Below are 27959 nucleotides of genomic sequence, written 5' to 3' on the forward strand. Positions count from 1 at the left end.
TGGAAGGGAAAGAAAATTTTATGTTCCTGTAAATATTGGCCATAACAAAGTGCAATTTTCATCTCATGTTTTGTTTGTTGTTTCCTTAATACGATGGCATCTATAAGAAATGGTATCAATGTTGTTTCGTCGAGTTCGAAGAGAAAGAGATGATATCAACAGGTTCTCTCAACCTCAGACTTTGCTGGTTTGGACGACTGGTATCAGAGGCAAGGCAGCAAATTTGATCAATCATCTTTCGGAAACATGTTCCAACTTTTTTTGTTTCCGAGTGAAGTCCACAACAACAACAGAAACAAATAACAAAGCTGCTGCAAGTCAATCCATCGTTAAAAACCTTTAATCACTGAATCGATACTATCGAAAACCAAACCTTTAATCACTGAATCGATAAAAAAATTCCAAAAAAATTCTAACTGATATGCAAAAGATTAAACACACATATCATAGTAGGAAATGCATATTCTCTTTCTCTACAGAAATCTTGTTGATATGATATGATCGGATTTCAATAGTGAGCGAGAACAACGCCTGCATCATGTTAAATTCATTAGATGAATATCATAGTATCGACAACTAGTCCTGATAAGCCACCGTTAAGAAATACAAGACAATTGAGATAGAAGAACATACCATTCATCTTACTGACTCGAAAAAATGGTCAAATTACATCTAAATTACATATTCAGAATTTTGAATGAATTTGAACAACCAATCTGAGTCTACTATTCCAGCTTTGGAAGTTACATACGAATTCAAATAACTAATATCAAGTCTACAAAACAGTAAAAATTTATGGGAGTAACCGCGTCGGTTTTCAAAACAAATGATAAGAACAAATAACACTCCTGAGAAGATTGGAACAAACTAAGATATGGGCCTAAGGACTCCCAATCTTCCTTCATGTTAATCTACAACTAGTTCAAGCGCATAAATCAGAAGAACTTTGACTTGTTACATGCCGAAAGCTTATGAAGAAGAAATGTAATCCTAATTCCTTTTGCAAAGGTTGTAGCATTCAAATTCTTCTGGAGTGTAACTCCTCTTCCTCCTTTGGGGCATGAATTGTAACATGATCTGGCAAAGGAGTCATGGTGCCCTGCTTTCTTTTAGGATCCTAGTCCAGCATGATCTTTACTTCGATATCGAGGACACCCTGACATGTTTAAAAGCAAAAGGTCAGTTAAAATGGATCATTAAGCACTTGAATATATATATCTATATATATTTCTCCAGGTATATCTGTGTTTTTATTACTGTTTAGAAAGTCAATATATTCATCCATCTAAATTTCAGCACAAACAAGGTTAGTACAATAAAAAATTCGAAGCATTTAGGTCAGCCTACCAGACAAGCATTTCTAGTTGAAGTTGTCAATAGGCAAATATCTATATGAGCATCACAAGGAAACCAAGATCTATTAAAGCAATCATGCCGCACTAGAGATGTAGAAAGAATTAAGGACAAAAGTATCAAATAGGAAGAACAAAAAGTCAATCTCCTTTATCATGTGGCACTAGAGATGTAGAAATAAAGCAAAATAGAAGAAAATGAAAGATATTTTGAGTTTTTCCCTCTCCTCAAGCATTTAAACTCAGCCAAGCCAAATTATTCTTATTGCAGAGTTTAAGCTCATCAGCATCCAGAGAGGTGATCAAGAAGGCAAGATACTTGAAAAGAAGAGTTTGGATTCAAACAATAAAAAAAGTTAAGAACACAGTTTGACTAAAATTGTTCTTGATGCTTTCAACATGTGTATGAGACAAATTCCTACTGCAGTCAACCATGCAGCAGCAACAAAATCATAATGCTTGAAGTTGCAGCAAAAACACACAGGCATTGGCAACCGTTATAAATGAAGAAAAAACCAAGAATCCAATTGCAATGACTTAATGACTTCATCAAAATTTTGACTGTAACAATCATTTTGCTGCCGTCATCAGAATAGTTTCATTGAAAAATTTTCTACCATAAACTACTTATCCCAGTTACCATCAGAAATTATCTTTGTTTGGTGTTCTTCCAAGATCAGTTATGCATGTCATTTCAAGCTTGAGTTGAACAGAATCATGCCATGATCTAAGAACTGGCATTTACTGGAGTCTCTATGCATGTTACACACAAAATAATCCACCTCATTCAGAGAGTATGCCACGAATTCAAACTTGAGTTCAATAGAGAGTTAGGAATAGAGAATCTCGGAGACACTATGGATGGAAGGATAGAGAAAAATAAGACAGGAGAGAAATAGGGAAACTTGATTTCGAAATAAATATATATATCAAATTAAACATATAAACCTAATTAATTAATTAATTAATTAATTAATTAATTAATCTTGGGGCTTTAGGAAACACAGGATTTAGATTTGGATTCTGTTCAAGAAACGATCCAACAGCCGTATCTATCATTACCTACATATAAGCGCTTCACTCTCACTTTGCTCTCCTCTCCTATGCTCCCTTCTCCTCCATGTTAAGAAGGAATGACACTCCTGAGAACAAATAACAAATGATAAGGAACAAATAATAATACTTTGGAAAGATTGGACTCCCAATCTTCAATCTACGACGAGTAGAAACATATAAATTAGAAAAACTTTGGCTTATCAAGAAGAAATGTAATCTCAATTCTTTTTTTTTTACAAAGGTTATAGCATTCAAATTCTTCTCGTCACTCTAAAATTTAAATCTCTAAAAGTAATAGGTCAGTTAAAATGGGATCATTAAGAACTTGAATATATATTTCTCCAGGGATATCTATGTTTTCATTGCTATTTAGGAAGTAAATAAATTTATCCATCTAAATTTCAGCACAAGCAATGTTACTGTAGTAAAAATTTGAAGCATTTAGACACAGAAGACAAGTATTTCTAGTTTGAAGTTATCAATAGACAAGTCGTTATATGAGCAATGCTAGAAAACCAAGTTCTATTAAAGCATTGTAAGGTGTACAACTATATATGAGATGGTATTAATGAACAAACTGAAACTGTAGTCAAGTCATTTGTGGATCCATCCATGGTTGTCTGACCACTATCATCGTCTGAATAGTTTTCATTTTATGCATTGTTGCTAAAGACCCCAAAATTAGAACAGCAGAGGCCAAAAGATTACAACCAACAAATGCATAATAAGAATAGAAAGCTTACTTAATGCAAGGAATCACTTTACAACCAATTGCACACAAATCATCTAGTCTCAAACCCATATTTAAACAAAGGCCATGCAAGGAAGAACCAGAATGTCCTCATAATTGTTAAACCGATTCCAATGAAAAACTGCATGTGAATGTGGCACACTCACTTGTAAGTTCTTTCAAGCATCTTAGACAAACAATTCCAATGAAAAACCTTAATTTTTTCAAGCAAGATAGACAAAATCTAAATTAAATTGCCACAGACAAAATGTCTAACGATGAGCTCACCTCCGAGAAGCTTGTACCAGAAAGATAGCCCAAGCAATTGCACAAAGCCCTCTGTTGTTGACCTTCGGTGTAGAGCTCCACACCATTTTCCAAAAAGTTGAATCTTTAATGGACCACAGAAGTCAACTCCAATATCCTTCTCCCCTTCTCACCATACACAGTTATGATACGAAGTCCAAATCGGGTGTACCACCAAGGCTTAACATAGATTGGAGATCGGTATCAAGTACGTTCAGGGTCCTGGCGGCTCTAATAATGATCACCGATGCTGACCTCAACTCTGGAGTACCCGTCCACAGCTCAGTGGTTCTTGTGAGGACGTCACTAAGCTCCGCAAAGAACACACCATCGCCAACAAACTAGAACATAGGAAAATAAAATCCACAAAGTGTTACAATAAGAAACAATCTAGGGAGATACTTAACGTTAGGGTTCGTGAAACTTTGTGTGAGTGAAGATTGGAGATCGCTTCGATTGCCATCTCAATGGTCGAGCATCGGATGACGACATTAAAAAAAGACACATCAAACTTTGACATATTAAATAAAAGATATTATTTAAAAATAAAAATATTATCATATAAATGGATCTTAGTTTATTATTTTATAATGTTTAAATCAATTTTTAACTAGTTATTTTGAAAATGTATAATTTTAATTATATATTAATAATGCTAATCTTTTTGTAATGTATAAAATTAAAATAATGAACAATTTAAGGGTTTCCACTAAATAAAAACCAAATAAAAAAGAATTCAATTTCCATCAATTAATCATTTAATGATAGTTTTATCATTTATGAAAAATAAACTGAACAGCAAAAAAAAAAACATTTGAGATGCTCAATGCAAAAATATATAACAATGAGGATTATTCTAGGGAAATCTTACAATAAAATAAACATCTTTAGAGAAAAAGGGGCTCACAAATCTTATTAATTTAACTTCGTAAAAAATATTTTTTTAAAACTAAAAAAAATATTTGAATCTGATAAGGCATTTGATTTTAACCTTTAAAAATTATTTTTTTCTCATTTTTTTAATAATATATATAAGCCCTTAATAATTTCATTCAATATCATGATAAAAATTTATCCAAAATTTAATCCGACATAAATAAAACCAACTAAATCCATGATAATTAATAATTAAATCAACTTCGATTCACATTTGTGTAGAAAAACACGTTAATCAACAATCTCCTCTTCTCTGTCTTCAAAGAATTCAGAGACAGAAGTATCAAATAGGAAGAACAAAGAGTCATCTCCTTCGTCACGTGATACTAGAGATGCAGAAATAAAGCAAAATAGACAAAATGGAAAGATTTTTTGAGTTTTTCCCTCTCCTCAAGCATTTGAACTTAGCCAAGCCAAATTATTTTTATTGCAGAGTTTAAGTTAATCGGCATCCAGAGGAGTGATAAAGAAACCAAGAAACTTAAAAAAAGAGTTTGGATTCAAACAAAAAGAAGGTAAGAACACAGTTTGACTAAAATTGTTCTTGATGATTTAAACAAGTGTATGAGACAAATTCCTACTGCAGTCAGCCATGCAGCAGCCACAAAACCAAAATACTTGAAGTTGCAGCAAAAATAGAGAGGCATAGGCAGAGGATATAAATGAAGACAAAACCAAGAATCCAATTCAAATGACTTATGACCTCATCAAATCTTTGGCCGTAACAATCATTTTGCTGCAGTCATCAGAATATTTTCATTGCAAAATTTTCTACTATCTACAACTTATCCCAGTTACCATCAGAAATTATCTTTGTTTGCTGTTCTTCCCAGATCAGTTATGCATGTCATTACAAGCTTGAGTTGAACAGAAATCATGCCATGATCTAAGAACTAGCATTTACTGGAATCTCTATGCATGTTACACACACAATAATCCAACTCATTCAGAGAGTATGCCACAAATTCAAACTTGAGTTCAATAGAGAGTTGATGAAATTACAAATTTGAGAACCCAAAATTCATTACGTTCCTGTAGTTGATATGGAAGAAAAGGAAGGCAAAAGACTTGAGTTGCAAATAGGAAAACAGAATTGTAAGCTACATTATTTGGAGGTAGCAAACGAGAATCTAATGGAAAAAGGAAAAAAGAAAATCTTGTTTGTTGGAATCAGAATGATCATTTTCTTCTTCTAAAAAAGAATGTCTTGCCTAATTAACTCCATAAATAAAAGTTCCTTTGGATCAATCGAGTCTATTAGAGAAAACTATCAAAGTTCTGAGGCCAACGTGATCAAAACCAATACTATGCTTGACACAGATTTCTAAGAGACCACAAGCAAATAAATATATTGACTCGGAATGTACTATGAGGAACAATAACCAATACCATCAAGACAGATTCTTAGAAGCAAACACTTATAAACATAAATAAAAAACTAGGAAGTAGATAAAGATACAATCTTAATACTTATAGACTACTTATAACAAAGGCCATATGCTGAGTAAAACTGAAAAAAATGATTGATGGAACAGTTTCAATGATATAAATAAGAAGTAACGATAATTAATAACAAAACATAAAAAATAAGCCCATCTTTTCAATTCAACTATTTGGAAGAAATGGGGAGCAGAAGACCAAGACTTCTTTTATGTTTTTTCTTTTCCTCTTCTGAGACATGTGTTTTCTTTCCCATCCTAACATATGTGTGCAAGAGTATCATTTAGGAAAAGTTGTTTCTTCTCATGTGTGCATGCATGCACACATAACATGAACATCAACCGAGGGAAATTGATAGCAGATTCTATCAATTATATTTATTACTTTAGGGCCACTAATTTCAGGCGTTATAGTTTTTCTTCCTCATTGTAGCAATTATTCACAAACATGTGAAGAGTTTAAGCCTCGCTGTATCTGATAAAATTAAGATACCAATAAATATAACAAAAATGAAATTATGTCTCTATTTTTCATTGGATACCAAAGTTTAAAATTGAATGATGATGGATGCTCTTGCAAAGATGCTCCAACTATAATTATGATCCCAATGAAATATAAATTGATGAAAAGAATCAAAATTCGAGTTTCTCTTATGCATACAGATATGCAACTTCGAATCGGACCAATAAATGTTATTAGAGTTCTTGTAGAGTACATCAGAAATTGTATTACTTACAAGAACCAAAACTAGATTAGGAGCGCATGAGATCTACCAATAGGTACAAAAGTAGAAGAACTGATAATAGACATTGAAACATTATCAGATGGATTTTTGAAGCAGCTTCAAAATAAGCTCTCCATGTTAAAGGTAATGAATGTATATCTTTGAGGGTGAGGCAAAGAGTTATACAGATCCATACAAGTTTGTTTTCCAAGCATCTAGAGTGTTGGAAGATTGTCTCTGAAGCTCACTAGATTTTTAACCATGTCTTTGATCCATCATATGTATAGATTTTCAAAACATGCATCTCTAGTGTATTGCACAATTTTAAAAAGACGCATGCTTCCTCTGGTCATTGTGAAATCAATCTCGTTCACCAGACTGAACACTAAAACTCCATCCTTCACGATATGGCTTCTTCAAGCTTTTGCAAGGACAGATATATAATTTACCATCTAAAAAGATCAACTCTACTTATAAGAAATTGTCAAAGCAACCCCGATCTAATTATAAAATACAAATCATTTCCATTCACAAATACAAATCAAAGACTACTAATCACCCAAAATTAAAAACAAAAGTCCCTGATGCTTCAAATTTCACATAGCTAAAATTTTAGCTACACATTCTAAATTGTGATAGAATTAAGAGTGAGATCTAAAGTTATGGTCAACAAAATACTCAATATCAGACGTCTCTTGGCCCATCAAAAGTCAAGCAGATCATTTCTGATGCAGTTCTGCATCATGTAATATGATCCATGCTTCTTACCTATCCTTCCATCACTATGTTCTTGCCTTCATTATGAGGCTTAGGCCATGGAATCCTTCCATCACTATGTTCTTGCCTTCATTATGAGGCTTAGGCCATGGAAGAGTTCAAAAGGACTCAACCAACAATATCGACAAAGAAAATAAAGGGGGTGACACATAAAGATTCTTTCTAGACTCAAGAAGCTAATCACTGTACAAATCGATCAGACACTAACTTCTAAATCAACCCTTCACCAAATGATCAAGGAAGCCCCTGATCTTAACTGAGAAAGGGGCCTCATGCATGCGTGCTCTCCAGATCCATGAAACTACATGAATGTCAACCACAGAACTGCAGATGTTCTAAGCAAAATAAGATCATTATGACTAACATACACGCACAGTCAGAGCTCTAAGATTAGGTCACCATATCCCCAAAAAAAAAGGGTAAAATTAGCAAAATAGAACACAACAACAGGAAAAGAGGATCAGAAATCACGTAGCGATGTTGTTCTCATCACCTGCAGACCCATCGCGCTCTCTATTCCTCCTCCTCCTCCGCGTCTTTGGATTCCCGGTTGCGTCGCCGGGTCGCGAAGGACGGAGAGATTATTATGTACGCGCACGTCATTATAGGCCTCGGATTCAAAACAATATGCATTTGGATTTTCGATGGATCAATGCGTTCCAGATCGAAATAAACGGACGCGATTCAATGATCGGGACTAGCGGGCGATCACGATGTCGTCTAATTTGTTTGGGGGCTTCCGAATCCACAATAAGAAACAGCTTACATTAACCAATAGGATTCGATTCAAGAATCCATCCGTGCGCCCATTATATGTATATATATAAATATATATGTATATATATACATATATATATATATTTATATATATATATATATCTCTCTCTCTCCTCTCCCACTCTCGCTCTGACTTCTCTCCGCGCCTCACTCTGAATTCTCTCCCCGCGCCCTGCGACTCTCGCCTCTCCTCTGCTCCATTCTCCTCCTCGTTGATTTCCTCTCCTCTCCCAGTCAAGAAACCGTCTTTAGTCGTCCATCAATGGAGCCCATCGACCTCGTACCGAGCGGCTACAGGTTCCTTCCCACGGCGGAGGAACTCTTGGTTGACTACCTCGCCAACTGGGTCGCCGGCGCACCCCTCCCTGGCCGCGCTGTCGCCTTCGCGGACGTCTACGGCACCGAGCCGTGGAATCTTCTAGGCAGCGATCGCCAGGAGGGCTATTTCTTTGCGGAGCGCAAGCCCAAGAACAGCGGCGGCTCGCGCGTCGATCGAAAGGCCGGCAGCGGTTCTTGGACTCTGTACAAAAAGCAAGAAACCGTTAAGTCCATGGTCGGCGGGCGCGAGATGGTGTTCGGGCGAAAGAGCTGCCTTTCTTTCAATGATGGCCGGCGGAAGAACTCCGGGTGGACGATGTACGAGTTCGAGATGTGTTCGTCCGGCGGCTTCGAGACACGAGTTCTCTGTCACGTCAAGAGAAGCTCGCATTGTGCCTACTCCGGCGGCACCACCATCAAAACGGTTGAGACCACCTTAACGGAGGCAGCGACAGACACGGTCACCGGCGACAGCTTCGTTGGGCGGAAGAGAAATAGAGACGAATCTTCTACTCTCTCGGCAAAAGCATCGACTCTCTCAAAGAAGCCATGCTGGGAGTTGGTTGCACATCCCAGCAGAGCATTGCAGTCCGACGTCTCACCACATCCAACCGCGGCGGTGCAACATTCCTCGTTGGCTCCTGCTGTGACAGCCCCGGAGACTCATCTTTCCTCGGTCGACTCCGTTGCACCGAACGATGCCGGAGTCGCAGCCGCCTCTCCATCATCAACGGACGTTGGTGGAGGTGAGCTCCCGATAACTACGGAAGAACTGGAAGCATTCTTGGCTTCGTCTTCGTCGTCGGTCGATCTTGGCGGTGAGCAGAACTGCACCGACGATGCGTTCTTCGCCAGAGGGGTTGAAGCCTTCCTGATGTCGGATGACACCGACACAGCCTTGACTACCATCCCGAAGGCCTCACCGCCAGGCCTTGTCGATCTTCTCTCGATGCCCGATGACACTCGGATTGATTCGACCACGGTCGCAGATGTTTCCTCCTCATCGTCGTCGATAGACTTTGTTGCGTGCGAGCAGATGCACAGCACCGACGATGACTTCTTCGTGAGCCGGGAACGGGTCCATGCCTCCTTGATGTCCGATGACACGATTCCAGCCTCGGTGATGTATGGCACCAGCACTGATTCAACCACGATCGCAGCGGCTTCGTCGTCATCATCGATCGAGATTGTTGGGTGTGAGCAGACGGAGAACATAGATGATAATGACGACTTCATGCAATGGATTGAAGCCCTTGTGAAGTCCGATGACACCCCTATTGATTCGACTATGACCTCGTGGTTGGATCTGTAGCTTGCTTGTATGAAAGCTTATACGGAAAATGATGTTTGTTCATGTATTACAGAACAATGGAAGGGAAAGAAAATTTTATGTTCCTGTAAATATTGGCCATAACAAAGTGCAATTTTCATCTCATGTTTTGTTTGTTGTTTCCTTAATACGATGGCATCTATAAGAAATGGTATCAATGTTGTTTCGTCGAGTTCGAAGAGAAAGAGATGATATCAACAGGTTCTCTCAACCTCAGACTTTGCTGGTTTGGACGACTGGTATCAGAGGCAAGGCAGCAAATTTGATCAATCATCTTTCGGAAACATGTTCCAACTTTTTTTGTTTCCGAGTGAAGTCCACAACAACAACAGAAACAAATAACAAAGCTGCTGCAAGTCAATCCATCGTTAAAAACCTTTAATCACTGAATCGATACTATCGAAAACCAAACCTTTAATCACTGAATCGATAAAAAAATTCCAAAAAAATTCTAACTGATATGCAAAAGATTAAACACACATATCATAGTAGGAAATGCATATTCTCTTTCTCTACAGAAATCTTGTTGATATGATATGATCGGATTTCAATAGTGAGCGAGAACAACGCCTGCATCATGTTAAATTCATTAGATGAATATCATAGTATCGACAACTAGTCCTGATAAGCCACCGTTAAGAAATACAAGACAATTGAGATAGAAGAACATACCATTCATCTTACTGACTCGAAAAAATGGTCAAATTACATCTAAATTACATATTCAGAATTTTGAATGAATTTGAACAACCAATCTGAGTCTACTATTCCAGCTTTGGAAGTTACATACGAATTCAAATAACTAATATCAAGTCTACAAAACAGTAAAAATTTATGGGAGTAACCGCGTCGGTTTTCAAAACAAATGATAAGAACAAATAACACTCCTGAGAAGATTGGAACAAACTAAGATATGGGCCTAAGGACTCCCAATCTTCCTTCATGTTAATCTACAACTAGTTCAAGCGCATAAATCAGAAGAACTTTGACTTGTTACATGCCGAAAGCTTATGAAGAAGAAATGTAATCCTAATTCCTTTTGCAAAGGTTGTAGCATTCAAATTCTTCTGGAGTGTAACTCCTCTTCCTCCTTTGGGGCATGAATTGTAACATGATCTGGCAAAGGAGTCATGGTGCCCTGCTTTCTTTTAGGATCCTAGTCCAGCATGATCTTTACTTCGATATCGAGGACACCCTGACATGTTTAAAAGCGAAAGGTCAGTTAAAATGGATCATTAAGCACTTGAATATATATATCTATATATATTTCTCCAGGTATATCTGTGTTTTTATTACTGTTTAGAAAGTCAATATATTCATCCATCTAAATTTCAGCACAAACAAGGTTAGTACAATAAAAAATTCGAAGCATTTAGGTCAGCCTACCAGACAAGCATTTCTAGTTGAAGTTGTCAATAGGCAAATATCTATATGAGCATCACAAGGAAACCAAGATCTATTAAAGCAATCATGCCGCACTAGAGATGTAGAAAGAATTAAGGACAAAAGTATCAAATAGGAAGAATAAAAAGTCAATCTCCTTTATCATGTGGCACTAGAGATGTAGAAATAAAGCAAAATAGAAGAAAATGAAAGATATTTTGAGTTTTTCCCTCTCCTCAAGCATTTAAACTCAGCCAAGCCAAATTATTCTTATTGCAGAGTTTAAGCTCATCAGCATCCAGAGAGGTGATCAAGAAGGCAAGATACTTGAAAAGAAGAGTTTGGATTCAAACAATAAAAAAAGTTAAGAACACAGTTTGACTAAAATTGTTCTTGATGCTTTCAACATGTGTATGAGACAAATTCCTACTGCAGTCAACCATGCAGCAGCAACAAAATCATAATGCTTGAAGTTGCAGCAAAAACACACAGGCATTGGCAACCGTTATAAATGAAGAAAAAACCAAGAATCCAATTGCAATGACTTAATGACTTCATCAAAATTTTGACTGTAACAATCATTTTGCTGCCGTCATCAGAATAGTTTCATTGAAAAATTTTCTACCATAAACTACTTATCCCAGTTACCATCAGAAATTATCTTTGTTTGGTGTTCTTCCAAGATCAGTTATGCATGTCATTTCAAGCTTGAGTTGAACAGAATCATGCCATGATCTAAGAACTGGCATTTACTGGAGTCTCTATGCATGTTACACACAAAATAATCCACCTCATTCAGAGAGTATGCCACGAATTCAAACTTGAGTTCAATAGAGAGTTAGGAATAGAGAATCTCGGAGACACTATGGATGGAAGGATAGAGAAAAATAAGACAGGAGAGAAATAGGGAAACTTGATTTCGAAATAAATATATATATCAAATTAAACATATAAACCTAATTAATTAATTAATTAATTAATTAATTAATTAATCTTGGGGCTTTAGGAAACACAGGATTTAGATTTGGATTCTGTTCAAGAAACGATCCAACAGCCGTATCTATCATTACCTACATATAAGCGCTTCACTCTCACTTTGCTCTCCTCTCCTATGCTCCCTTCTCCTCCATGTTAAGAAGGAATGACACTCCTGAGAACAAATAACAAATGATAAGGAACAAATAATAATACTTTGGAAAGATTGGACTCCCAATCTTCAATCTACGACGAGTAGAAACATATAAATTAGAAAAACTTTGGCTTATCAAGAAGAAATGTAATCTCAATTCTTTTTTTTTTACAAAGGTTATAGCATTCAAATTCTTCTCGTCACTCTAAAATTTAAATCTCTAAAAGTAATAGGTCAGTTAAAATGGGATCATTAAGAACTTGAATATATATTTCTCCAGGGATATCTATGTTTTCATTGCTATTTAGGAAGTAAATAAATTTATCCATCTAAATTTCAGCACAAGCAATGTTACTGTAGTAAAAATTTGAAGCATTTAGACACAGAAGACAAGTATTTCTAGTTTGAAGTTATCAATAGACAAGTCGTTATATGAGCAATGCTAGAAAACCAAGTTCTATTAAAGCATTGTAAGGTGTACAACTATATATGAGATGGTATTAATGAACAAACTGAAACTGTAGTCAAGTCATTTGTGGATCCATCCATGGTTGTCTGACCACTATCATCGTCTGAATAGTTTTCATTTTATGCATTGTTGCTAAAGACCCCAAAATTAGAACAGCAGAGGCCAAAAGATTACAACCAACAAATGCATAATAAGAATGGAAAGCTTACTTAATGCAAGGAATCACTTTACAACCAATTGCACACAAATCATCTAGTCTCAAACCCATATTTAAACAAAGGCCATGCAAGGAAGAACCAGAATGTCCTCATAATTGTTAAACTGATTCCAATGAAAAACTGCATGAATGTGGCACACTCACTTGTAAGTTCTTTCAAGCATCTTAGACAAACAATTCCAATGAAAAACCTTAATTTTTTCAAGCAAGATAGACAAAATCTAAATTAAATTGCCACAGACAAAATGTCTAACGATGAGCTCACCTCCGAGAAGCTTGTACCAGAAAGATAGCCCAAGCAATTGCACAAAGCCCTCTGTTGTTGACCTTCGGTGTAGAGCTCCACACCATTTTCCAAAAAGTTGAATCTTTAATGGACCACAGAAGTCAACTCCAATATCCTTCTCCCCTTCTCACCATACACAGTTATGATACGAAGTCCAAATCGGGTGTACCACCAAGGCTTAACATAGATTGGAGATCGGTATCAAGTACGTTCAGGGTCCTGGCGGCTCTAATAATGATCACCGATGCTGACCTCAACTCTGGAGTACCCGTCCACAGCTCAGTGGTTCTTGTGAGGACGTCACTAAGCTCCGCAAAGAACACACCATCGCCAACAAACTAGAACATAGGAAAATAAAATCCACAAAGTGTTACAATAAGAAACAATCTAGGGAGATACTTAACGTTAGGGTTCGTGAAACTTTGTGTGAGTGAAGATTGGAGATCGCTTCGATTGCCATCTCAATGGTCGAGCATCGGATGACGACATTAAAAAAAGACACATCAAACTTTGACATATTAAATAAAAGATATTATTTAAAAATAAAAATATTATCATATAAATGGATCTTAGTTTATTATTTTATAATGTTTAAATCAATTTTTAACTAGTTATTTTGAAAATGTATAATTTTAATTATATATTAATAATGCTAATATTTTTGTAATGTATAAAATTAAAATAATGAACAATTTAAGGGTTTCCACTAAATAAAAACCAAATAAAAAAGAATTCAATTTCCATCAATTAATCATTTAATGATAGTTTTATCATTTATGAAAAATAAACTGAACAGCAAAAAAAAAAACATTTGAGATGCTCAATGCAAAAATATATAACAATGAGGATTATTCTAGGGAAATCTTACAATAAAATAAACATCTTTAGAGAAAAAGGGGCTCACAAATCTTATTAATTTAACTTCGTAAAAAATATTTTTTTAAAACTAAAAAAAATATTTGAATCTGATAAGGCATTTGATTTTAACCTTTAAAAATTATTTTTTTCTCATTTTTTTAATAATATATATAAGCCCTTAATAATTTCATTCAATATCATGATAAAAATTTATTCAAAATTTAATCCGACATAAATAAAACCAACTAAATCCATGATAATTAATAATTAAATCAACTTCGATTCACATTTGTGTAGAAAAACACGTTAATCAACAATCTCCTCTTCTCTGTCTTCAAAGAATTCAGAGACAGAAGTATCAAATAGGAAGAACAAAGAGTCATCTCCTTCGTCACGTGATACTAGAGATGCAGAAATAAAGCAAAATAGACAAAATGGAAAGATTTTTTGAGTTTTTCCCTCTCCTCAAGCATTTGAACTTAGCCAAGCCAAATTATTTTTATTGCAGAGTTTAAGTTAATCGGCATCCAGAGGAGTGATAAAGAAACCAAGAAACTTAAAAAAAGAGTTTGGATTCAAACAAAAAGAAGGTAAGAACACAGTTTGACTAAAATTGTTCTTGATGATTTAAACAAGTGTATGAGACAAATTCCTACTGCAGTCAGCCATGCAGCAGCCACAAAACCAAAATACTTGAAGTTGCAGCAAAAATAGAGAGGCATAGGCAGAGGATATAAATGAAGACAAAACCAAGAATCCAATTCAAATGACTTATGACCTCATCAAATCTTTGGCCGTAACAATCATTTTGCTGCAGTCATCAGAATATTTTCATTGCAAAATTTTCTACTATCTACAACTTATCCCAGTTACCATCAGAAATTATCTTTGTTTGCTGTTCTTCCCAGATCAGTTATGCATGTCATTACAAGCTTGAGTTGAACAGAAATCATGCCATGATCTAAGAACTAGCATTTACTGGAATCTCTATGCATGTTACACACACAATAATCCAACTCATTCAGAGAGTATGCCACAAATTCAAACTTGAGTTCAATAGAGAGTTGATGAAATTACAAATTTGAGAACCCAAAATTCATTACGTTCCTGTAGTTGATATGGAAGAAAAGGAAGGCAAAAGACTTGAGTTGCAAATAGGAAAACAGAATTGTAAGCTACATTATTTGGAGGTAGCAAACGAGAATCTAATGGAAAAAGGAAAAAAGAAAATCTTGTTTGTTGGAATCAGAATGATCATTTTCTTCTTCTAAAAAAGAATGTCTTGCCTAATTAACTCCATAAATAAAAGTTCCTTTGGATCAATCGAGTCTATTAGAGAAAACTATCAAAGTTCTGAGGCCAACGTGATCAAAACCAATACTATGCTTGACACAGATTTCTAAGAGACCACAAGCAAATAAATATATTGACTCGGAATGTACTATGAGGAACAATAACCAATACCATCAAGACAGATTCTTAGAAGCAAACACTTATAAACATAAATAAAAAACTAGGAAGTAGATAAAGATACAATCTTAATACTTATAGACTACTTATAACAAAGGCCATATGCTGAGTAAAACTGAAAAAAATGATTGATGGAACAGTTTCAATGATATAAATAAGAAGTAACGATAATTAATAACAAAACATAAAAAATAAGCCCATCTTTTCAATTCAACTATTTGGAAGAAATGGGGAGCAGAAGACCAAGACTTCTTTTATGTTTTTTCTTTTCCTCTTCTGAGACATGTGTTTTCTTTCCCATCCTAACATATGTGTGCAAGAGTATCATTTAGGAAAAGTTGTTTCTTCTCATGTGTGCATGCATGCACACATAACATGAACATCAACCGAGGGAAATTGATAGCAGATTCTATCAATTATATTTATTACTTTAGGGCCACTAATTTCAGGCGTTATAGTTTTTCTTCCTCATTGTAGCAATTATTCACAAACATGTGAAGAGTTTAAGCCTCGCTGTATCTGATAAAATTAAGATACCAATAAATATAACAAAAATGAAATTATGTCTCTATTTTTCATTGGATACCAAAGTTTAAAATTGAATGATGATGGATGCTCTTGCAAAGATGCTCCAACTATAATTATGATCCCAATGAAATATAAATTGATGAAAAGAATCAAAATTCGAGTTTCTCTTATGCATACAGATATGCAACTTCGAATCGGACCAATAAATGTTATTAGAGTTCTTGTAGAGTACATCAGAAATTGTATTACTTACAAGAACCAAAACTAGATTAGGAGCGCATGAGATCTACCAATAGGTACAAAAGTAGAAGAACTGATAATAGACATTGAAACATTATCAGATGGATTTTTGAAGCAGCTTCAAAATAAGCTCTCCATGTTAAAGGTAATGAATGTATATCTTTGAGGGTGAGGCAAAGAGTTATACAGATCCATACAAGTTTGTTTTCCAAGCATCTAGAGTGTTGGAAGATTGTCTCTGAAGCTCACTAGATTTTTAACCATGTCTTTGATCCATCATATGTATAGATTTTCAAAACATGCATCTCTAGTGTATTGCACAATTTTAAAAAGACGCATGCTTCCTCTGGTCATTGTGAAATCAATCTCGTTCACCAGACTGAACACTAAAACTCCATCCTTCACGATATGGCTTCTTCAAGCTTTTGCAAGGACAGATATATAATTTACCATCTAAAAAGATCAACTCTACTTATAAGAAATTGTCAAAGCAACCCCGATCTAATTATAAAATACAAATCATTTCCATTCACAAATACAAATCAAAGACTACTAATCACCCAAAATTAAAAACAAAAGTCCCTGATGCTTCAAATTTCACATAGCTAAAATTTTAGCTACACATTCTAAATTGTGATAGAATTAAGAGTGAGATCTAAAGTTATGGTCAACAAAATACTCAATATCAGACGTCTCTTGGCCCATCAAAAGTCAAGCAGATCATTTCTGATGCAGTTCTGCATCATGTAATATGATCCATGCTTCTTACCTATCCTTCCATCACTATGTTCTTGCCTTCATTATGAGGCTTAGGCCATGGAATCCTTCCATCACTATGTTCTTGCCTTCATTATGAGGCTTAGGCCATGGAAGAGTTCAAAAGGACTCAACCAACAATATCGACAAAGAAAATAAAGGGGGTGACACATAAAGATTCTTTCTAGACTCAAGAAGCTAATCACTGTACAAATCGATCAGACACTAACTTCTAAATCAACCCTTCACCAAATGATCAAGGAAGCCCCTGATCTTAACTGAGAAAGGGGCCTCATGCATGCGTGCTCTCCAGATCCATGAAACTACATGAATGTCAACCACAGAACTGCAGATGTTCTAAGCAAAATAAGATCATTATGACTAACATACACGCACAGTCAGAGCTCTAAGATTAGGTCACCATATCCCCAAAAAAAAAGGGTAAAATTAGCAAAATAGAACACAACAACAGGAAAAGAGGATCAGAAATCACGTAGCGATGTTGTTCTCATCACCTGCAGACCCATCGCGCTCTCTATTCCTCCTCCTCCTCCGCGTCTTTGGATTCCCGGTTGCGTCGCCGGGTCGCGAAGGACGGAGAGATTATTATGTACGCGCACGTCATTATAGGCCTCGGATTCAAAACAATATGCATTTGGATTTTCGATGGATCAATGCGTTCCAGATCGAAATAAACGGACGCGATTCAATGATCGGGACTAGCGGGCGATCACGATGTCGTCTAATTTGTTTGGGGGCTTCCGAATCCACAATAAGAAACAGCTTACATTAACCAATAGGATTCGATTCAAGAATCCATCCGTGCGCCCATTATATGTATATATATAAATATATATGTATATATATACATATATATATATATTTATATATATATATATATCTCTCTCTCTCCTCTCCCACTCTCGCTCTGACTTCTCTCCGCGCCTCACTCTGAATTCTCTCCCCGCGCCCTGCGACTCTCGCCTCTCCTCTGCTCCATTCTCCTCCTCGTTGATTTCCTCTCCTCTCCCAGTCAAGAAACCGTCTTTAGTCGTCCATCAATGGAGCCCATCGACCTCGTACCGAGCGGCTACAGGTTCCTTCCCACGGCGGAGGAACTCTTGGTTGACTACCTCGCCAACTGGGTCGCCGGCGCACCCCTCCCTGGCCGCGCTGTCGCCTTCGCGGACGTCTACGGCACCGAGCCGTGGAATCTTCTAGGCAGCGATCGCCAGGAGGGCTATTTCTTTGCGGAGCGCAAGCCCAAGAACAGCGGCGGCTCGCGCGTCGATCGAAAGGCCGGCAGCGGTTCTTGGACTCTGTACAAAAAGCAAGAAACCGTTAAGTCCATGGTCGGCGGGCGCGAGATGGTGTTCGGGCGAAAGAGCTGCCTTTCTTTCAATGATGGCCGGCGGAAGAACTCCGGGTGGACGATGTACGAGTTCGAGATGTGTTCGTCCGGCGGCTTCGAGACACGAGTTCTCTGTCACGTCAAGAGAAGCTCGCATTGTGCCTACTCCGGCGGCACCACCATCAAAACGGTTGAGACCACCTTAACGGAGGCAGCGACAGACACGGTCACCGGCGACAGCTTCGTTGGGCGGAAGAGAAATAGAGACGAATCTTCTACTCTCTCGGCAAAAGCATCGACTCTCTCAAAGAAGCCATGCTGGGAGTTGGTTGCACATCCCAGCAGAGCATTGCAGTCCGACGTCTCACCACATCCAACCGCGGCGGTGCAACATTCCTCGTTGGCTCCTGCTGTGACAGCCCCGGAGACTCATCTTTCCTCGGTCGACTCCGTTGCACCGAACGATGCCGGAGTCGCAGCCGCCTCTCCATCATCAACGGACGTTGGTGGAGGTGAGCTCCCGATAACTACGGAAGAACTGGAAGCATTCTTGGCTTCGTCTTCGTCGTCGGTCGATCTTGGCGGTGAGCAGAACTGCACCGACGATGCGTTCTTCGCCAGAGGGGTTGAAGCCTTCCTGATGTCGGATGACACCGACACAGCCTTGACTACCATCCCGAAGGCCTCACCGCCAGGCCTTGTCGATCTTCTCTCGATGCCCGATGACACTCGGATTGATTCGACCACGGTCGCAGATGTTTCCTCCTCATCGTCGTCGATAGACTTTGTTGCGTGCGAGCAGATGCACAGCACCGACGATGACTTCTTCGTGAGCCGGGAACGGGTCCATGCCTCCTTGATGTCCGATGACACGATTCCAGCCTCGGTGATGTATGGCACCAGCACTGATTCAACCACGATCGCAGCGGCTTCGTCGTCATCATCGATCGAGATTGTTGGGTGTGAGCAGACGGAGAACATAGATGATAATGACGACTTCATGCAATGGATTGAAGCCCTTGTGAAGTCCGATGACACCCCTATTGATTCGACTATGACCTCGTGGTTGGATCTGTAGCTTGCTTGTATGAAAGCTTATACGGAAAATGATGTTTGTTCATGTATTACAGAACAATGGAAGGGAAAGAAAATTTTATGTTCCTGTAAATATTGGCCATAACAAAGTGCAATTTTCATCTCATGTTTTGTTTGTTGTTTCCTTAATACGATGGCATCTATAAGAAATGGTATCAATGTTGTTTCGTCGAGTTCGAAGAGAAAGAGATGATATCAACAGGTTCTCTCAACCTCAGACTTTGCTGGTTTGGACGACTGGTATCAGAGGCAAGGCAGCAAATTTGATCAATCATCTTTCGGAAACATGTTCCAACTTTTTTTGTTTCCGAGTGAAGTCCACAACAACAACAGAAACAAATAACAAAGCTGCTGCAAGTCAATCCATCGTTAAAAACCTTTAATCACTGAATCGATACTATCGAAAACCAAACCTTTAATCACTGAATCGATAAAAAAATTCCAAAAAAATTCTAACTGATATGCAAAAGATTAAACACACATATCATAGTAGGAAATGCATATTCTCTTTCTCTACAGAAATCTTGTTGATATGATATGATCGGATTTCAATAGTGAGCGAGAACAACGCCTGCATCATGTTAAATTCATTAGATGAATATCATAGTATCGACAACTAGTCCTGATAAGCCACCGTTAAGAAATACAAGACAATTGAGATAGAAGAACATACCATTCATCTTACTGACTCGAAAAAATGGTCAAATTACATCTAAATTACATATTCAGAATTTTGAATGAATTTGAACAACCAATCTGAGTCTACTATTCCAGCTTTGGAAGTTACATACGAATTCAAATAACTAATATCAAGTCTACAAAACAGTAAAAATTTATGGGAGTAACCGCGTCGGTTTTCAAAACAAATGATAAGAACAAATAACACTCCTGAGAAGATTGGAACAAACTAAGATATGGGCCTAAGGACTCCCAATCTTCCTTCATGTTAATCTACAACTAGTTCAAGCGCATAAATCAGAAGAACTTTGACTTGTTACATGCCGAAAGCTTATGAAGAAGAAATGTAATCCTAATTCCTTTTGCAAAGGTTGTAGCATTCAAATTCTTCTGGAGTGTAACTCCTCTTCCTCCTTTGGGGCATGAATTGTAACATGATCTGGCAAAGGAGTCATGGTGCCCTGCTTTCTTTTAGGATCCTAGTCCAGCATGATCTTTACTTCGATATCGAGGACACCCTGACATGTTTAAAAGCGAAAGGTCAGTTAAAATGGATCATTAAGCACTTGAATATATATATCTATATATATTTCTCCAGGTATATCTGTGTTTTTATTACTGTTTAGAAAGTCAATATATTCATCCATCTAAATTTCAGCACAAACAAGGTTAGTACAATAAAAAATTCGAAGCATTTAGGTCAGCCTACCAGACAAGCATTTCTAGTTGAAGTTGTCAATAGGCAAATATCTATATGAGCATCACAAGGAAACCAAGATCTATTAAAGCAATCATGCCGCACTAGAGATGTAGAAAGAATTAAGGACAAAAGTATCAAATAGGAAGAATAAAAAGTCAATCTCCTTTATCATGTGGCACTAGAGATGTAGAAATAAAGCAAAATAGAAGAAAATGAAAGATATTTTGAGTTTTTCCCTCTCCTCAAGCATTTAAACTCAGCCAAGCCAAATTATTCTTATTGCAGAGTTTAAGCTCATCAGCATCCAGAGAGGTGATCAAGAAGGCAAGATACTTGAAAAGAAGAGTTTGGATTCAAACAATAAAAAAAGTTAAGAACACAGTTTGACTAAAATTGTTCTTGATGCTTTCAACATGTGTATGAGACAAATTCCTACTGCAGTCAACCATGCAGCAGCAACAAAATCATAATGCTTGAAGTTGCAGCAAAAACACACAGGCATTGGCAACCGTTATAAATGAAGAAAAAACCAAGAATCCAATTGCAATGACTTAATGACTTCATCAAAATTTTGACTGTAACAATCATTTTGCTGCCGTCATCAGAATAGTTTCATTGAAAAATTTTCTACCATAAACTACTTATCCCAGTTACCATCAGAAATTATCTTTGTTTGGTGTTCTTCCAAGATCAGTTATGCATGTCATTTCAAGCTTGAGTTGAACAGAATCATGCCATGATCTAAGAACTGGCATTTACTGGAGTCTCTATGCATGTTACACACAAAATAATCCACCTCATTCAGAGAGTATGCCACGAATTCAAACTTGAGTTCAATAGAGAGTTAGGAATAGAGAATCTCGGAGACACTATGGATGGAAGGATAGAGAAAAATAAGACAGGAGAGAAATAGGGAAACTTGATTTCGAAATAAATATATATATCAAATTAAACATATAAACCTAATTAATTAATTAATTAATTAATCTTGGGGCTTTAGGAAACACAGGATTTAGATTTGGATTCTGTTCAAGAAACGATCCAACAGCCGTATCTATCATTACCTACATATAAGCGCTTCACTCTCACTTTGCTCTCCTCTCCTATGCTCCCTTCTCCTCCATGTTAAGAAGGAATGACACTCCTGAGAACAAATAACAAATGATAAGGAACAAATAATAATACTTTGGAAAGATTGGACTCCCAATCTTCAATCTACGACGAGTAGAAACATATAAATTAGAAAAACTTTGGCTTATCAAGAAGAAATGTAATCTCAATTCTTTTTTTTTTACAAAGGTTATAGCATTCAAATTCTTCTCGTCACTCTAAAATTTAAATCTCTAAAAGTAATAGGTCAGTTAAAATGGGATCATTAAGAACTTGAATATATATTTCTCCAGGGATATCTATGTTTTCATTGCTATTTAGGAAGTAAATAAATTTATCCATCTAAATTTCAGCACAAGCAATGTTACTGTAGTAAAAATTTGAAGCATTTAGACACAGAAGACAAGTATTTCTAGTTTGAAGTTATCAATAGACAAGTCGTTATATGAGCAATGCTAGAAAACCAAGTTCTATTAAAGCATTGTAAGGTGTACAACTATATATGAGATGGTATTAATGAACAAACTGAAACTGTAGTCAAGTCATTTGTGGATCCATCCATGGTTGTCTGACCACTATCATCGTCTGAATAGTTTTCATTTTATGCATTGTTGCTAAAGACCCCAAAATTAGAACAGCAGAGGCCAAAAGATTACAACCAACAAATGCATAATAAGAATGGAAAGCTTACTTAATGCAAGGAATCACTTTACAACCAATTGCACACAAATCATCTAGTCTCAAACCCATATTTAAACAAAGGCCATGCAAGGAAGAACCAGAATGTCCTCATAATTGTTAAACTGATTCCAATGAAAAACTGCATGAATGTGGCACACTCACTTGTAAGTTCTTTCAAGCATCTTAGACAAACAATTCCAATGAAAAACCTTAATTTTTTCAAGCAAGATAGACAAAATCTAAATTAAATTGCCACAGACAAAATGTCTAACGATGAGCTCACCTCCGAGAAGCTTGTACCAGAAAGATAGCCCAAGCAATTGCACAAAGCCCTCTGTTGTTGACCTTCGGTGTAGAGCTCCACACCATTTTCCAAAAAGTTGAATCTTTAATGGACCACAGAAGTCAACTCCAATATCCTTCTCCCCTTCTCACCATACACAGTTATGATACGAAGTCCAAATCGGGTGTACCACCAAGGCTTAACATAGATTGGAGATCGGTATCAAGTACGTTCAGGGTCCTGGCGGCTCTAATAATGATCACCGATGCTGACCTCAACTCTGGAGTACCCGTCCACAGCTCAGTGGTTCTTGTGAGGACGTCACTAAGCTCCGCAAAGAACACACCATCGCCAACAAACTAGAACATAGGAAAATAAAATCCACAAAGTGTTACAATAAGAAACAATCTAGGGAGATACTTAACGTTAGGGTTCGTGAAACTTTGTGTGAGTGAAGATTGGAGATCGCTTCGATTGCCATCTCAATGGTCGAGCATCGGATGACGACATTAAAAAAAGACACATCAAACTTTGACATATTAAATAAAAGATATTATTTAAAAATAAAAATATTATCATATAAATGGATCTTAGTTTATTATTTTATAATGTTTAAATCAATTTTTAACTAGTTATTTTGAAAATGTATAATTTTAATTATATATTAATAATGCTAATATTTTTGTAATGTATAAAATTAAAATAATGAACAATTTAAGGGTTTCCACTAAATAAAAACCAAATAAAAAAGAATTCAATTTCCATCAATTAATCATTTAATGATAGTTTTATCATTTATGAAAAATAAACTGAACAGCAAAAAAAAAAACATTTGAGATGCTCAATGCAAAAATATATAACAATGAGGATTATTCTAGGGAAATCTTACAATAAAATAAACATCTTTAGAGAAAAAGGGGCTCACAAATCTTATTAATTTAACTTCGTAAAAAATATTTTTTTAAAACTAAAAAAAATATTTGAATCTGATAAGGCATTTGATTTTAACCTTTAAAAATTATTTTTTTCTCATTTTTTTAATAATATATATAAGCCCTTAATAATTTCATTCAATATCATGATAAAAATTTATTCAAAATTTAATCCAACATAAATAAAACCAACTAAATCCATGATAATTAATAATTAAATCAACTTCGATTCACATTTGTGTAGAAAAACACGTTAATCAACAATCTCCTCTTCTCTGTCTTCAAAGAATTCAGAGACAGAAGTATCAAATAGGAAGAACAAAGAGTCATCTCCTTCGTCACGTGATACTAGAGATGCAGAAATAAAGCAAAATAGACAAAATGGAAAGATTTTTTGAGTTTTTCCCTCTCCTCAAGCATTTGAACTTAGCCAAGCCAAATTATTTTTATTGCAGAGTTTAAGTTAATCGGCATCCAGAGGAGTGATAAAGAAACCAAGAAACTTAAAAAAAGAGTTTGGATTCAAACAAAAAGAAGGTAAGAACACAGTTTGACTAAAATTGTTCTTGATGATTTAAACAAGTGTATGAGACAAATTCCTACTGCAGTCAGCCATGCAGCAGCCACAAAACCAAAATACTTGAAGTTGCAGCAAAAATAGAGAGGCATAGGCAGAGGATATAAATGAAGACAAAACCAAGAATCCAATTCAAATGACTTATGACCTCATCAAATCTTTGGCCGTAACAATCATTTTGCTGCAGTCATCAGAATATTTTCATTGCAAAATTTTCTACTATCTACAACTTATCCCAGTTACCATCAGAAATTATCTTTGTTTGCTGTTCTTCCCAGATCAGTTATGCATGTCATTACAAGCTTGAGTTGAACAGAAATCATGCCATGATCTAAGAACTAGCATTTACTGGAATCTCTATGCATGTTACACACACAATAATCCAACTCATTCAGAGAGTATGCCACAAATTCAAACTTGAGTTCAATAGAGAGTTGATGAAATTACAAATTTGAGAACCCAAAATTCATTACGTTCCTGTAGTTGATATGGAAGAAAAGGAAGGCAAAAGACTTGAGTTGCAAATAGGAAAACAGAATTGTAAGCTACATTATTTGGAGGTAGCAAACGAGAATCTAATGGAAAAAGGAAAAAAGAAAATCTTGTTTGTTGGAATCAGAATGATCATTTTCTTCTTCTAAAAAAGAATGTCTTGCCTAATTAACTCCATAAATAAAAGTTCCTTTGGATCAATCGAGTCTATTAGAGAAAACTATCAAAGTTCTGAGGCCAACGTGATCAAAACCAATACTATGCTTGACACAGATTTCTAAGAGACCACAAGCAAATAAATATATTGACTCGGAATGTACTATGAGGAACAATAACCAATACCATCAAGACAGATTCTTAGAAGCAAACACTTATAAACATAAATAAAAAACTAGGAAGTAGATAAAGATACAATCTTAATACTTATAGACTACTTATAACAAAGGCCATATGCTGAGTAAAACTGAAAAAAATGATTGATGGAACAGTTTCAATGATATAAATAAGAAGTAACGATAATTAATAACAAAACATAAAAAATAAGCCCATCTTTTCAATTCAACTATTTGGAAGAAATGGGGAGCAGAAGACCAAGACTTCTTTTATGTTTTTTCTTTTCCTCTTCTGAGACATGTGTTTTCTTTCCCATCCTAACATATGTGTGCAAGAGTATCATTTAGGAAAAGTTGTTTCTTCTCATGTGTGCATGCATGCACACATAACATGAACATCAACCGAGGGAAATTGATAGCAGATTCTATCAATTATATTTATTACTTTAGGGCCACTAATTTCAGGCGTTATAGTTTTTCTTCCTCATTGTAGCAATTATTCACAAACATGTGAAGAGTTTAAGCCTCGCTGTATCTGATAAAATTAAGATACCAATAAATATAACAAAAATGAAATTATGTCTCTATTTTTCATTGGATACCAAAGTTTAAAATTGAATGATGATGGATGCTCTTGCAAAGATGCTCCAACTATAATTATGATCCCAATGAAATATAAATTGATGAAAAGAATCAAAATTCGAGTTTCTCTTATGCATACAGATATGCAACTTCGAATCGGACCAATAAATGTTATTAGAGTTCTTGTAGAGTACATCAGAAATTGTATTACTTACAAGAACCAAAACTAGATTAGGAGCGCATGAGATCTACCAATAGGTACAAAAGTAGAAGAACTGATAATAGACATTGAAACATTATCAGATGGATTTTTGAAGCAGCTTCAAAATAAGCTCTCCATGTTAAAGGTAATGAATGTATATCTTTGAGGGTGAGGCAAAGAGTTATACAGATCCATACAAGTTTGTTTTCCAAGCATCTAGAGTGTTGGAAGATTGTCTCTGAAGCTCACTAGATTTTTAACCATGTCTTTGATCCATCATATGTATAGATTTTCAAAACATGCATCTCTAGTGTATTGCACAATTTTAAAAAGACGCATGCTTCCTCTGGTCATTGTGAAATCAATCTCGTTCACCAGACTGAACACTAAAACTCCATCCTTCACGATATGGCTTCTTCAAGCTTTTGCAAGGACAGATATATAATTTACCATCTAAAAAGATCAACTCTACTTATAAGAAATTGTCAAAGCAACCCCGATCTAATTATAAAATACAAATCATTTCCATTCACAAATACAAATCAAAGACTACTAATCACCCAAAATTAAAAACAAAAGTCCCTGATGCTTCAAATTTCACATAGCTAAAATTTTAGCTACACATTCTAAATTGTGATAGAATTAAGAGTGAGATCTATAGTTATGGTCAACAAAATACTCAATATCAGACGTCTCTTGGCCCATCAAAAGTCAAGCAGATCATTTCTGATGCAGTTCTGCATCATGTAATATGATCCATGCTTCTTACCTATCCTTCCATCACTATGTTCTTGCCTTCATTATGAGGCTTAGGCCATGGAATCCTTCCATCACTATGTTCTTGCCTTCATTATGAGGCTTAGGCCATGGAAGAGTTCAAAAGGACTCAACCAACAATATCGACAAAGAAAATAAAGGGGGTGACACATAAAGATTCTTTCTAGACTCAAGAAGCTAATCACTGTACAAATCGATCAGACACTAACTTCTAAATCAACCCTTCACCAAATGATCAAGGAAGCCCCTGATCTTAACTGAGAAAGGGGCCTCATGCATGCGTGCTCTCCAGATCCATGAAACTACATGAATGTCAACCACAGAACTGCAGATGTTCTAAGCAAAATAAGATCATTATGACTAACATACACGCACAGTCAGAGCTCTAAGATTAGGTCACCATATCCCCAAAAAAAAAGGGTAAAATTAGCAAAATAGAACACAACAACAGGAAAAGAGGATCAGAAATCACGTAGCGATGTTGTTCTCATCACCTGCAGACCCATCGCGCTCTCTATTCCTCCTCCTCCTCCGCGTCTTTGGATTCCCGGTTGCGTCGCCGGGTCGCGAAGGACGGAGAGATTATTATGTACGCGCACGTCATTATAGGCCTCGGATTCAAAACAATATGCATTTGGATTTTCGATGGATCAATGCGTTCCAGATCGAAATAAACGGACGCGATTCAATGATCGGGACTAGCGGGCGATCACGATGTCGTCTAATTTGTTTGGGGGCTTCCGAATCCACAATAAGAAACAGCTTACATTAACCAATAGGATTCGATTCAAGAATCCATCCGTGCGCCCATTATATGTATATATATAAATATATATGTATATATATACATATATATATATATTTATATATATATATATATCTCTCTCTCTCCTCTCCCACTCTCGCTCTGACTTCTCTCCGCGCCTCACTCTGAATTCTCTCCCCGCGCCCTGCGACTCTCGCCTCTCCTCTGCTCCATTCTCCTCCTCGTTGATTTCCTCTCCTCTCCCAGTCAAGAAACCGTCTTTAGTCGTCCATCAATGGAGCCCATCGACCTCGTACCGAGCGGCTACAGGTTCCTTCCC

At 36.4% G+C, this 27959-nt stretch overlaps 3 long non-coding RNA genes and 2 pseudogenes across 3 annotated transcripts; all 5 read right to left on the reverse strand.

Moving 5' to 3' along the window:
* Window positions 1-614: 614 nt before the first annotated feature.
* LOC135635423 (uncharacterized) lies at window positions 615-7953 on the reverse strand. Its single transcript, XR_010495623.1, has 4 exons — window positions 7815-7953; window positions 3427-3785; window positions 2415-2494; window positions 615-1156 (listed from the first exon to the last, which is right to left on the reverse strand). It is a non-coding gene; the product is annotated as an uncharacterized LOC135635423 (long non-coding RNA).
* A 2446-nt stretch (window positions 7954-10399) lies between these two features.
* On the reverse strand, window positions 10400-17736 carry LOC135635399 (uncharacterized). Its single transcript, XR_010495617.1, has 4 exons — window positions 17598-17736; window positions 13210-13568; window positions 12200-12279; window positions 10400-10941 (listed from the first exon to the last, which is right to left on the reverse strand). It is a non-coding gene; the product is annotated as an uncharacterized LOC135635399 (long non-coding RNA).
* LOC135637394 (small nucleolar RNA snoR143) lies at window positions 12744-12945 on the reverse strand (annotated as a pseudogene).
* Window positions 17737-20182: 2446 nt separating the features above from the next.
* Window positions 20183-27507, reverse strand: LOC135635415 (uncharacterized). Its single transcript, XR_010495620.1, has 4 exons — window positions 27369-27507; window positions 22981-23339; window positions 21971-22050; window positions 20183-20724 (listed from the first exon to the last, which is right to left on the reverse strand). It is a non-coding gene; the product is annotated as an uncharacterized LOC135635415 (long non-coding RNA).
* On the reverse strand, window positions 22515-22716 carry LOC135637395 (small nucleolar RNA snoR143; annotated as a pseudogene).
* Window positions 27508-27959: the final 452 nt, after the last annotated feature.

Source organism: Musa acuminata, chromosome BXJ3-4 (genome assembly GCF_036884655.1).
Source record: "Musa acuminata AAA Group cultivar baxijiao chromosome BXJ3-4, Cavendish_Baxijiao_AAA, whole genome shotgun sequence".
In the NCBI taxonomy this organism is placed as follows: Eukaryota; Viridiplantae; Streptophyta; class Magnoliopsida; order Zingiberales; family Musaceae; genus Musa; species Musa acuminata.